Source organism: Sphaeramia orbicularis, chromosome 9 (assembly GCF_902148855.1).
Source record: "Sphaeramia orbicularis chromosome 9, fSphaOr1.1, whole genome shotgun sequence".
Classification (NCBI taxonomy): Eukaryota; Metazoa; Chordata; class Actinopteri; order Kurtiformes; family Apogonidae; genus Sphaeramia; species Sphaeramia orbicularis.
The window spans coordinates 32,492,251-32,505,319 of NC_043965.1; positions in this window are offsets into that span (position 1 = coordinate 32,492,251).

The following is a 13,069-nucleotide window of genomic DNA, read 5'->3' on the forward strand; positions in this document are numbered from 1 at the left end:
GCTTTTTGTCTATTATCATTTCATCTCCCAACACTAACGAAATAAATAAATATTTCCACATGACATTTTTCAGCTGCTTTATTGTTAATCATTAGTTGAAATTAGTCCACATGAAAATAATAAATAATATTCATAGTGATAACTCTTCATTGGTCCTTTAAGAATGTACAGTGTCAGTGTCAGGAGACCAAGTCCCAGTCATAAACCAGTGACCTTGCAGCCTTGTCTCAGTTACACACATTAACACTCCAGCACAAACAAAAAAATGACTCTCATATTATACTCTGAAAGTCAAGTAGTTTGTTCATGTGTGTGACTGATTGCATCGTGTTGAGGAGGATCCAACGTGGCGTCCTTCATCTCCACCAATATTACATGTGCCAGCAAAGGTAACACTGCAGAGTAATCATAACAACATCTCTGAATCATAATGCCCTGTAATGAGATTTGCACCCACGTGTCCATTGATTTCAGTCTGTCTGCACCCTCTCAGTCTGAAATAGGCTGAAATTGGTTCTGGCACCAAGAGCTACCTTAAAAGAGTGATAAATAAGACAGAAAGCAAAGATGCAAAACTGTTGTTCAATGTGAAACAACAAGGTGTGTGTGAATTATGGGCACAGTTTGTGTTTGAAAACCATGTGTAATGTTTGCATTTGCTTAGGAGGTTAATCCACAGCCATCCATGCATGTGTGTATGTTTGTGCATGCAGGCATGTGTTTACATTATGTGACACAGTGGGTACATGGTTATAGCTGAGTGACTGTTCATTCAATAGTGAACTACATGATCTAAAGAACTTTAATTAACCCATATAAAGAGATGATATTCATAACACAAACCCATTTGCGCTTGATTTGAGCATTTTTTGTGTGTTTATATATGTGTTCCCATATTTACGTGTGTCTCCTTGTATTTGTCATGTGAGGCGAGAGTTGGAATTGCCAGCAGGTTCTCTCATTAGCAAACAAGAAATCACTTTCATGCTTTTAACCCATGAGACTCTATAGATAAAGGAAGAAAGACAGGATGACAGACAGAGGCAGTGAGAGGGAATATGAAGAAAGACGCTATGACTGACTCACTGGGTGACTTAATAGGTTTTCAGCGTAAAACGAGAGAAAAACTGGAGTGAAAGCAGAGACAGAAACAAAGCCGGAGAGGCCAAGGCAGGAGGAGGCAGACAGGGCAGACGGCCGACGGAACATTATTTATGGGCTGGGAGTAAGGTAACATGAAGGTACATCACAAGTTAGATTTGTCTTCTAAAAAGCTACAGCAAAGACTCACTTGTCTCCCACTCCATCCCCCTCGTACACTCTGAAACACTCACACATGCTCACAAAACACACACAGAGTAAGCACGTGCACACTAACACACTTCTGATCCCATTCATGTATCAATATTTCAGTGTGGTAGAGTGGGGATGCCACTGTTACTAGGCAGACTACCGTGAGAAACAATGATTTACAATTATCATCATCACCATCATCATCATCATCGACAGAATATGAACTGTGACGCAAATGAACACTGAAGCAAGGACAGTGTTTAGTATCAGCACAAACACACGTAAATACACACTGCCACAGGAAATGAGACATCACTTGAATCATCAGCTGCACATGTGTCAATGCGATGTGCTTGGAGTTTACAATGAAAACATACATAACACAATACATTTAATTAAAATATTTTAATGAGCCTATACCTTTCAACAGTCCTTCAATTTTTTTCAGTTTTATTCATACAGTTCAAGACCAGAAATTAGAGATTCACTCCAAAGGCTTGAAAACAAACAACAAAATACAACACCTTCTGTTGTTTAACCCTTAAAAACTCACCATTAGAGAAAGGCTTGATATGTACTGTGAGCTTATGTGACAGCACACATTTCATTGTGGATTATGGGATGTTAAACTGATATGGGAAAATATTCTGCCAAGAAAACAAGCTGGAAAGCAAATTCAGGGTTTTTTCTTCTCTTTCTTGCAATGGCAAGTTTGTGCAATAATTAGCACAATAGGTCAAAACATGTTATCATACTAATTGATCACTATGACACTTTCTACACATCAACATACTGACCAATATGTCTGATGAACATGAAGCGGTCATTTGACTGATTTTGTTAAAGGTTGTTTTGTTATTATTTGCCTATGTGTTATATATCTATATATAGTCGTGTAAAAAAATTATTAGACCACCCTTGTTTTTTTCTATTTCTTGTTCATTTTAATGGCTGGTACAACTAAAGGTACATTTGTTTGGACAAATATAATGATAACAACAAAAATGGCTAATAAGAGTTTAATTTAAGAGCTCATATCTAGCCATTTTCCATGTTTTTCTTGATAATAACCAAAATCACTTAAGTTCTTACATCAATAACTATAGCATTGTACTGACAAAAACAGTGCTTTTAGGCATTCCATGTTTTCTTTTCTGTCTGTTTTAGTCACACGACACACACAGGAGTTAGTACTTGATTGCATAACCATTGTTTTTGATGACTTTTGATGGTCTAATAATTTTTTCCACGACTGTATCTGTATCTACAGGGTGTGTGAAAAGTAACTAGGCATTAGAAATTGCTTATAGAATTTTTAATATCACTGAAGTCATAACGAAAACATTTTTTAAACAGACAACACTATTTCTTATTGTCTTATTTCACGGATTCAGGAGGTTCTCAATGATATCCCAGACGACATCCTTCAGAAGGTTGTTGAAATATGAAGATTTACTTTTATTTTCTCATATAATGAAGAACATGGATCATTTGTTTCAATACATTTGTAACAGGAATATGGATTTTATTACCAATTTTTAATGCCTAGATACTTTTCACCCACCCTGTATCTATATCTATATCTATATCTATATCTATATCTATATCTATATCTATATCTATATCTATATCTATATCTATATCCACTGTGGCGTAGAAGGTTGGAGAATCACCTTGTGACTGAAGGGTTTGCTATTCAATTCCTTGGACAAGCAGAGAAATTGCTGGCTGATGTGCCCTTGAGCAAGGCACTTAAACCCCATTTGCTCCTCACAGCAGCCCACTGCTCCTAGTCTGCAGTGTGTGTTGTGTTCCTGCATGCTCAGCTAGTGATGTATTAAAAGCAAAGGGTCCATTACAGCAAACTCTATACAGGTAAATAAAGACTCTATATCTATATGGACAAAAGTATTGTGAATCCAAGGTGAATCCAAGCCTTTATTTCTAACAAGGACTGGGCGATAAAATTACAATAATTGTAACATTTTTGCAGTACACATTTTTCTCTCATCCTTAGGGTAAATTTTTTACATTGTCACCATACATGCCTAAAAAATGCTTCAAAGCTTGTTTTTACTTAATTTGACTTCTTAACGTGAAAAATTCGTATATCATTGTAATTGTTTTAAAGGTTCTACTTCTACATTTCTGAATCATTCTGAAGTGTTTTCTCAAATATAAATAATCATTTTAAATCAGAAGCAACCATACAATTTCTGTAACCTGCAGCCTGGAAGAAAAAAATCAGCCTCTACACTTAAGAGAGATATTGATTAGACATTTATGGTGGTAATTATCAATACCAACTGACCTGAACCTGAACCTGACTTGAGTCATGGTAACATCTTGTAAATAACATAATTTAATTAACACATGCATAAAATCAGTGGCTTGGCTTATGTCTATGTAGAGTCTTTATGAGGGCATTCATCTATGTTCTGATTAAGTCATAAAATAAAAATAGATTTGTTAGTTAAATTACACTTACATTACAATTAAAAATCAGGATAATAACCTTTACACCAGGTTTTTAAGTAATATTAAATACAGAGAGGGCTGCAGCGCTTAGTTAAACACCATGTACACTAAATGCAGGTCATATCTGCCATGTAAAATTTAGAGGCGTGTAATTATTAGCTCTTTATGCCACATCTAACTAATGTGCTCCCACTACACGTTCCCTTCCTGTACCCCTCACCTCATTGGTCTGGCTGCAGGGGCAGAGGGCTGGCAGGCTGGGTGGGGTGGGGTGGAGGGACTGAATCAGTATCCAGGGAGAAAGAGAGGGATCACATCTGGACCACAGTCTGAGCGGGAGGAAGAGCAGAAGCAGGAGGAGGAGGGGTGGAAATAGACGCACTTGAATGAATCATTGCCCTAACTCTCCCTCGCTCGCTCACACACATACACACCGTCACCCTGTCTACCCTTCCCCACAGCGTGTTGCGCCCTGCAGCACCCACTCCCATACAGCTGCCGACCCCCCCCCTCCCCTTTTTTTTTTTTTTTAAATACTCTGACACAGACGTAGTTACAGTGCATTGAGCTCACACACAGGCTCAGACAGCCACATGCAAAACACTCTACAGCATCACTACTGCATCCAATTTGATTTCCATTTCTTTATGCAACTTTACAGAATGCCACATTAACACTCCTTTCATCAGCAGAGCATTTGCATTTGTGCATGCCTTGAAATTTCAGATCGATTTAAAGGAGCAGCCTGTGGTCATGTTTGCCCTGTTGCAAATATCAACTCCCAACTAATGGCATTTACATTGACATTTCTACCACTCTGCTTCTCTTCACAGATGGCGTTAATGTTTTTGGTAATGCCCAGCATGCTGTGAAGCCTCCTTATAAGAACTTTGCCCCTCAGCTCTTTTTTTTTTTTTCCCTCCTGTGTGTGTTGTCCATAAACACACGCATAGACCCATCCAGGCAGTCAATGGAGCCGCAGTGTGTTGCGGTGATTGTGCTGGTCAATGTGCTCCGCTGTGTGACTGCATGCCCCCAAGACTGAGGCTGAGTCTAGACACGAGTCAGCCAAGCCGCCCTGCTGACCTATATCCTACAGTTACACTAAGTGAGAGACATAGAGAATCACACAGAGAGAGAGAGAGAGAGAGAGGGGAAGAGTGAGGGAACGGAGAGAGGGATGGGGGGCGACCGAGACGAGAAGAGAGGATGTGGAAAGTGAAAGGCTGCCACAAAGTAAGAGAGCAAATTGAGAGAAGGGGAAGAGGAGATGGAGAGCGAGAGAGAAAAACATGCAGACAGGAAAGAGGTGGATGGAGGACAGGGAAAGAGGGGAAAGCGAGGGAGCGATGCAGCTATGGATAATTCAGGATGAGTTAAAAGGGGGAAGGGATAGGAGGAGAGGAGAGATTGAAAGTGGCAGCCACTAAAGCAAAGAGAGGAAGAGAGAGAGAGAGAGAGAGAGAGAGAGAGAGAGAGAGAGAGAGAGAGAGAGAGAGATGGCTAAGTACAGTATGTAAAGCAAAAGCACTGAAGAAATCCCAGGAGGAAGACAGCAGACATATTAAATTATGGTCATCATTATATCATAAAAGAGCACTGTGCTGATTTACAGCATGGTATATCATATAACCCTCTTTGATTGTCAGTAGTATGAGACATTTTTAAGTAAATTTATATGTTAGTTGCCTTTTCAGATCATTTAAGTTTCATAAATCAGTCGTAAATAAAGCTAATAAATACTGAATTCTAAATGCACGCTAACATAAAACAAAAATTACGCCTGTAACAGTATAAAAATATAAATAATTGAGAACATTGCTGTTCATATCAGAGAATAAGCAATGGTATGATACGAAAATATCAGTTTCACGTCGTACAGTGTTACTCAGTTATTGGTATTGAAGGAGAGAACCTTTAAATTAATGAAATCAGAAAGTCTGTTTTAGTTGATCAAACAGTATCAATTGAAACTTAATACCGTCTCAGTGGAAGTATGTCCATAAAGTCTCAGTTTTTATGAAAAAAATAAATTACAATCCTCTACAGTTCCTGTTCCAGTAAAAGAACTTTGGATGTAAAAGAAGCAAGACCTTTAAAATGCTCTGTTCAGAAATATGTGAGTCAAACTGTATAACATAACATTTTGTAAAAAGAAAAAAAAAAAAAATAACAGTAAGTGGATGAGAAAAAGCACACATACAGATGCAAGCCTGTGTCCATTTTCTCAGTGCCATATAAAAGCAAATGCAGGACAACTTTCAATTTATTTATTTTTATGCTGCTGATGCTGCTGCAAAACTAGTTCACATCCTAAATTTTGCCTGTTGATAGTGAAATGTGTAAAGAAGGACTGAACTAAACCATGTATCTGATGAGGTTTTATTATGAAAAATTATGAAAAACTTGTAATCAATAATTTGGTAAATACACAAAATACAATAGTATTATTTAAGCCGTAGCAGCCATCCTTTTGTTATGGTTTGTATACATCCAGGGAGTAGAGCCACTCTGAAGTAACTTAGTATTTACCATCTCAACCATAAACCTCAATGGACAAATCATCATCTATGTCTTTCCAATTTTTTCTTTCTTTTTTCCCATTACTCTTCCTCCCATGTATGGGAGAATGAATAGGCCCAGACAGAAGAGGACAAAGACTTAACATGTTTTTCTCTCTTTTCTTCTGTGTATTGAGAGGATGAGCTGGACTGTACTAATAGTCTTTGTGTGTGTGAATGGGACAGAGGGCTTTTTGTGTGTGTGTTCCAGACAGCAGCGCATAAGGCAGGACTTAAGTAGATGTTCGCCAAAGCGTACGTAATGCCAGAGAAATATCAACTAATCCCTACACTCTTCTACCCTACACCCCTCCCTCACTGTTCATTCTTCTCCTCCTCATACTCATCATCACCATGTTGTTACATTAAACCCTCAAAGTAACATATCTCACCGTGTCCCTAAATCTGACCAAATTCTGTACTGAGGAAGTGATTCACAATTCAGAGGTGGGCAGGCAGACATGCAATTACACCTATACTATAGCAAGTGCATACTCTCTCTCTTACACACACGTACACACTCCATGGGGTATTGTTGTTGTGTCTTAATCCTGGTGGATTAACAGACTAACAGACTCATTTTACCTCAGCCCAAACAAAGAGAGATGTCAAATCATCCACCCAACGCTAAAGGTGATGATCGCATTAACATGATGAGGCTCTATATGTGTTTACTAATGTTTCTGTGCTTATTTGTAGGGGGCAGGGTATGGTGGAGGTTAGCTATCTAATGACCACTCCATGAGGAAAAAAAAAAAAAACATTTTCCTGTTACACCTGTTGTGGAAGGTTCAGGCAGACACTCCCTGTTTTAGCAGAAAACACACAAGCAGAAGGTGCCGCTTTACATCAGACCACGGTGTTAACGCATGCTCCAGCCTCTGATTGCATAGGATGTCATTAGCCAATATGCTAACTCCAATATTCTCACAGAGCTGTGAGTGTAAACTGCTTAAAGACGTAATCTTATATGCTCTGTAGGAAATGCGGCGTTCTGTCAAACAGTGGTGCTGCAGAGTGTCCGCTAATCCACATGCTAGACTCCAGATTAACGAGAGGAGATGGGGATGTGGGTGAGGGAGGGGTTAAAAACATGCTGCCCAGAACCTACCCCACCCCCCTCTCCATCATCATCATCATCATCATCATCACACCACACACACACACACACACACACACACACAAACACACACAGATACACACAATCGCTCCCCCTCCCTTCAGATTACAGTGCTTAGTGCTGCCCCTGTGCGACAGACAGTAAGAGGATCTCTGGACGGCGTCCCTCAGGGCCCGGTTATTGGTCGAGAAAAGCCCCCTGGAACCAACACCTATACTGTAGGGGTCAGAGGTCAAGGGGTAGGGGGATGGATGGGGATGGGTGTAAGATGAAGTTATGAAAGATACTGTACATCTGTCTGTTGTAGAGAGGGATTATTGTAAAGTAACACAGCCATACCTCGGATCAATAAGATCAGAAAAAAAAAGCATAAAATGTGACAGTTTAGGAAACGACACAGACAATGTGACGTAATATAAGTGATCTAACAAAATGGTTTTGAATATTCAGGAGAATAAAGACAAACAAATCTGACACACAGCTTCACCCGTCCTCATACAAATGTCAGAAAGTGTCTCCTACCTCAAACAAACCATCAGTGAATATTAAACGAAGACACTGATTTGCAAAGCTGTTGCTATATTCTCCATTGGTTTATATCATTACGAACCACTTCAGAAAATCAACATAACTATCAAGGACCCCTGAACATGAAAGCCTCACACAGTCCCAGTCTGCAATTTCCTCCCCATTTCAACGTCGACGTTTATTAAGCTCTCCCAGAGAAATCAACGACGACTAAATTATTTTGAGAGAGCGCCTCGGGCTACAGAGGCATATTCGATATGCCTACTGAAAGAAAAAAGTATATATATATATTTAAATATATACAGTATATTAAGAGGAACAAGAAAAAGGGGAGAGAAGGGGAAAACGACTGACTCAAAGTAAAACTTGATTTAATATCTTAATGGCTTTGTGTGAAAAAAAAAAAAAAAAACAGATAATAGAGAAATCCAATTAAAATCTGATGATTGGCACTGCGAGGTAGAGACATGAAACTGTTTGTCTGATCCACTAGGTCTATATAAAGCTTTGATTAGATGATGCTAGTAATAGTGCCAGCCAGACTAATAGGTTGTATATTTTTAACTCTGATATACCACAGGCTCGAAGCACTTAACACAAATGTATAATACCACAGCTTCAACAAGGACCACCGACAAAGTGCAGTAGTCAAAGAATTATCACAAGGAATAATGCTAATACTTGCATGAACACATCAAATTGTAGTGAACCACATTCAGAGAGCATGTGTGTCTGTGCATGTGTGTGCGGTGGGTAAGCATTTCCCCTAATGCCTCTCAAGGTGACTTGGCCTTCCTCCTTCAGGGCTTTCCTTTCAATTCTTTTTGGGATTGAAATTATGATGAAGTAATTTTTCTACAGAAATTGCCTATGTCACTTGTGGTATCTCTCCGCAAATTTCTCAAGTGTATTTTCAATCTCTCCCTCTCTCCTCCTCTCTCTGACTCTCATCTCTCCCTCTTTGGCTCGCTTTCTTTTTCACTGAGCTCTCACTTGACATGTCAATGTGTCAATGTCATATTACATAGAAGCAATATATGTGAAACAATTTGGCGCATAGAGGGAAAAACCAGCAACCACTTCATTTCACAGCGGCAAAAACCGCCTGTCTTTGAAACAATGAGGTATACGGTCACGCTCATGTATAAAAACACACAAGAGGAGCTGTGCACAGGCGCACAAAAACACACACAAAGTCATAGACACACGCTTATACCCACACACACATATAGTTTCACAGTGAAAAATCACCTGCTTGTTTCAGGGGAAAATAAGTGTGGAACATGTCGTCAGATTGGAGAGGGAGATTCCTCAGAGACTGGTGGCCTAATTTCTTATTTTCAAGAGGAAACTTATCTAATTATATATAAGTTAACTTCGTAGTGGTCGATTCAAGGGCAGCACTGACTGGTATGAATGAACAGCCTTAAAAGAAACAAGGCTAGCACATCCAGCTCTCTTTAGGCCTGATGTTTTACCCCTTTGAACACATTTATGCCACTTGTTTACACAGAATAGTTGCATGACCGTAATGTTGTTAAGGACTATGTGTGGTGTTTCAGTTTGCATGAGTCCACCGCAAATAGGTTTTTTCTGCTTTTCTGTGTGAGTTGTAGTCACATTCTCACACCACATTAGAAGAATTTAGAAGCACAAGATTTCAAGATAAGACTCTATATTGCATGGTATTTTCTGGGTATAGTTTCTGATTAATATCCTATTAATGTACCAATTTTGCATTAATCCATTTGTCTACATATTGTTATTTGGCTCAGGATCTGTCTTTAAATGTTATTTTTTGACCATAAGTAATAATTAAATACCTCCAGCCTTTCCCCTTAATAATCAACACACACTAAACTATGATATTTAATTAAAAGATATAGGAAAAATAATCCAAGATGTGCATTCTTTTCAACTTGCAAAGATGAAATTGAAGGTGCAAGGCACTTTTAATCAGTTACTCTGTAGGGGGTAAGTTCTGAACGTATAAAGTGTCTATCATGTGTCATTCTTGATTTGCAGCATAATATCAAAAGATGGGACCACACTGTGCTATTGTCAACACTGAACCAGTAGACTTAGGTGAATGCAGCATAAAACAGACTTCAGAATATGAAAAAGTAAAGACAGAGAAAGTTAAGTGAGGCAGATGCATTTAAGGTTATGGAGTTACAAAGGAGATGCAGATAGGTGGACAAAGCTTTGTTGAAGTAAAGGTGATTAGATTGGAAATGTTGATGAAAGACCACAATGTATGTATGACAAAAAGCAGACAGGAAAGAGAAGACAGAAGAAAAACAGAGATGAGAAATTGAACAGGGTTAGTGTAAGTGTAGCAACCTACAAGGCGGCCTAATATCCACCAGACAGGTAGATGCACGCACAGTTGCACGAGTCGATCAGGCAGCCAATAGAAACAGACATAACGACAGAAGGATGTGAGATCCCGTCTTGGTGCAGAGATCTGCTTTCTCCGTCTCCAAGTTCAGCCCTTAGGCATGGCCCGGTCTGCTTCTCCTGCTCCCTTCCTCCTTCTAACCACCGCCATATGGACAGAGCTGCCTACTCGCCACTATATCTCATCAAACTCCACCTCCATGTTCATTATTTTCCCATCCTCACTCCACAGACAATGTATGTATTTGGTCATTTTTTTTTTGGTATTTTAAAGTCTTTACTATCTCTGTGGCTTTGGGAGAACAGTGAATAGTTGGCAATGAGGGGTAATCCTTCTTAATGGAGTCCCCAGACCTCAGATGGATTGAGGTCCACGCAGCGCTCAGATCACATAAGGACGCATTTTATTGCTTCAACAAAAAGGGATGAAACCTTTATTGTATTTTCAAGCTAACTACCCCCCATTTTCATCCACATCCCCTCCCAGGCTGTCTCCTCTTTTCTTTATCTCTTTCTTCTGTCTGCCTGTCTTCAAGAGCATTTCATCCTGACCAGTCTGGGATTTTATCACGCTTGCTTTGGTCATTACATCACAATTATGGAGCTGTTGGTACAGGAGAAATAAGGGATGAAAAAAAAAAAATGGAAGAGTGGAAAAAAGCGACAGATGAAATGTAGGTCAGTGGAGATGTGCTTGGGGCAGTTTCTCTCTGTGTTTCTCTCAGTCTCTCTCTCTCCCTGGGCCACAGCTAAAGAGGCTAAGAGACCGGGGGTGAAAGTGCCTTTTACCCACACCTGCCTCTCCTCTACCTCACATAGACCGCCAGAGCCTCCGACAGCGTTATCTCTTACAAAACCACTCCAATGACAGACGCCGAACGCCGGTCGTGACGCTAACTGTGTGTGACAGGATTGGCTTTTTCCAGCGCTGAGAGGACAGACAGTCATTCTGCACATTCATAACAAAATCAGCTTTTACACTTTGTGAATATTTCACTTAAGATATCACCAGAGGTCATGAAGTGTTGAGCTGGGGTCGAAGACGACCTGGTAGGAGTGATGCAAAATATCAAGTATGCTGCAATTTTCATCATATTATAATAAAAACATAAAATAATCTGCAGGTTAATTAACTCTGAGGTTGTCACAATGAATGATACGATGAAGTTGCATGTATTATTGTATATATCAATCATTTTCCAGCTGTATAAATATTTAACTGCTACTGCTTTGTGTCTGGGTTTACTCTCAGCAACATTTTTAATTTAGTAGTAATGGAAATAGCTAAACAAAGTAATCAACAAGCAAGAACTCCAAAAAACATGAAGAAACATAATGCAAGGTACACATGTAACCCAATATCGTGGGTATAGGCGTTCAAAAAGCTGAGTAGCTGAAAATCTGCATGAGTATGAAGTATGTAGAGTGGCTACAAGTTGGGATCATATTCTACTCGCCGTTACTTTACACTGGGTCATTCAGTGTACAGTACATTTGTCTATACCCTGGACCTACTCTTTTATTTTCCAGGTCAGTATTTCAGTGTTTCTCAGAGGAAGGAGAGGACCCCACCCTGAAAGCCATACTAACGACACCTGAGACAAGTCGTGTCATCTGAGCTGCTCTTCTTTCGGTGACATAAGATCATTAACCTCTATATGTATAAAACCTTTATAAGACTAATGTGATGGATTTTATTATTGTATCATATGCAAACGAAGTCTTATATAACAATCATAGTGCTATTTATTATTTAAACTGTAACTCCAAGATGGATGTGACAAGTTATCCATTGGAATATGATATAATATTTTAGTTTATTGATGTGATATGTCCACATACTTTGTCTTTATTCCAAAAATCACTGAAGTCAACAGAGGATTTTCTGTGCTTTTCTCTTTAAAAACTCATATCCATAGCTGTCACAGTATATGCAATAAAGTATTAAGACAGTGTAAATGAATAAGCAACAAGAAAAAAATAAATTATTTCATCCAAAGAGGGCTTAAATATGTGTGTGAGTCTAAGTAGTGAGTTTATGACCTAATTGCCATTTTTACCTCTAACTTTCTTATTACATGCGGTACTCAGGAGAGTTTAAGCCAGCAAAAACAGGCCTCAGTTTTTTTTTGTGATATTAGTTATATTTGGTTGTATCCTTAATTTATAGTGTGGCTGTTTTATCAACATTTCAAATGTTGTTTTTTATTCTTAGTTTAAAGAGAACAGCAAGCAATCACCCTTTTTATATTAAAGCATAACTTCTCCAGAAAACTTTTTTCTGTTGTTAAAGAGCAAATAATAAATCTTGTCCTCTTCTAAACACTTTGACAGGTGTCTTGATAATTTCTCAATAAAGTATAAAGGTTCCAAGGTGAATATAATAATATTTCCCAGATGATATCCTTAAAAGGCCTTGGAATGAGACTGAATTGGTGTCTTTTTTTTTTTTTTTCTTAGAGTCTCATTGCATGGCTCTAAGGTAATGTGGAAGGTGACATTAAAACTTTGCTCTTTCTGTGGTCTGTAGCGGCAAAGTGCGCCCTGTGTGCGCAGTGTGCGCTCGGGCTGGAGGCTGAGCAGGAGAGAGTGGGAGGAGCGGAAAGTGCTCCAGTCCAATCCGGACCGCCGGGTAAAGCCTCTCCTATACGTCCTTCCCTCCCTCAGCCCGCAGAAAACAGTGAAACCC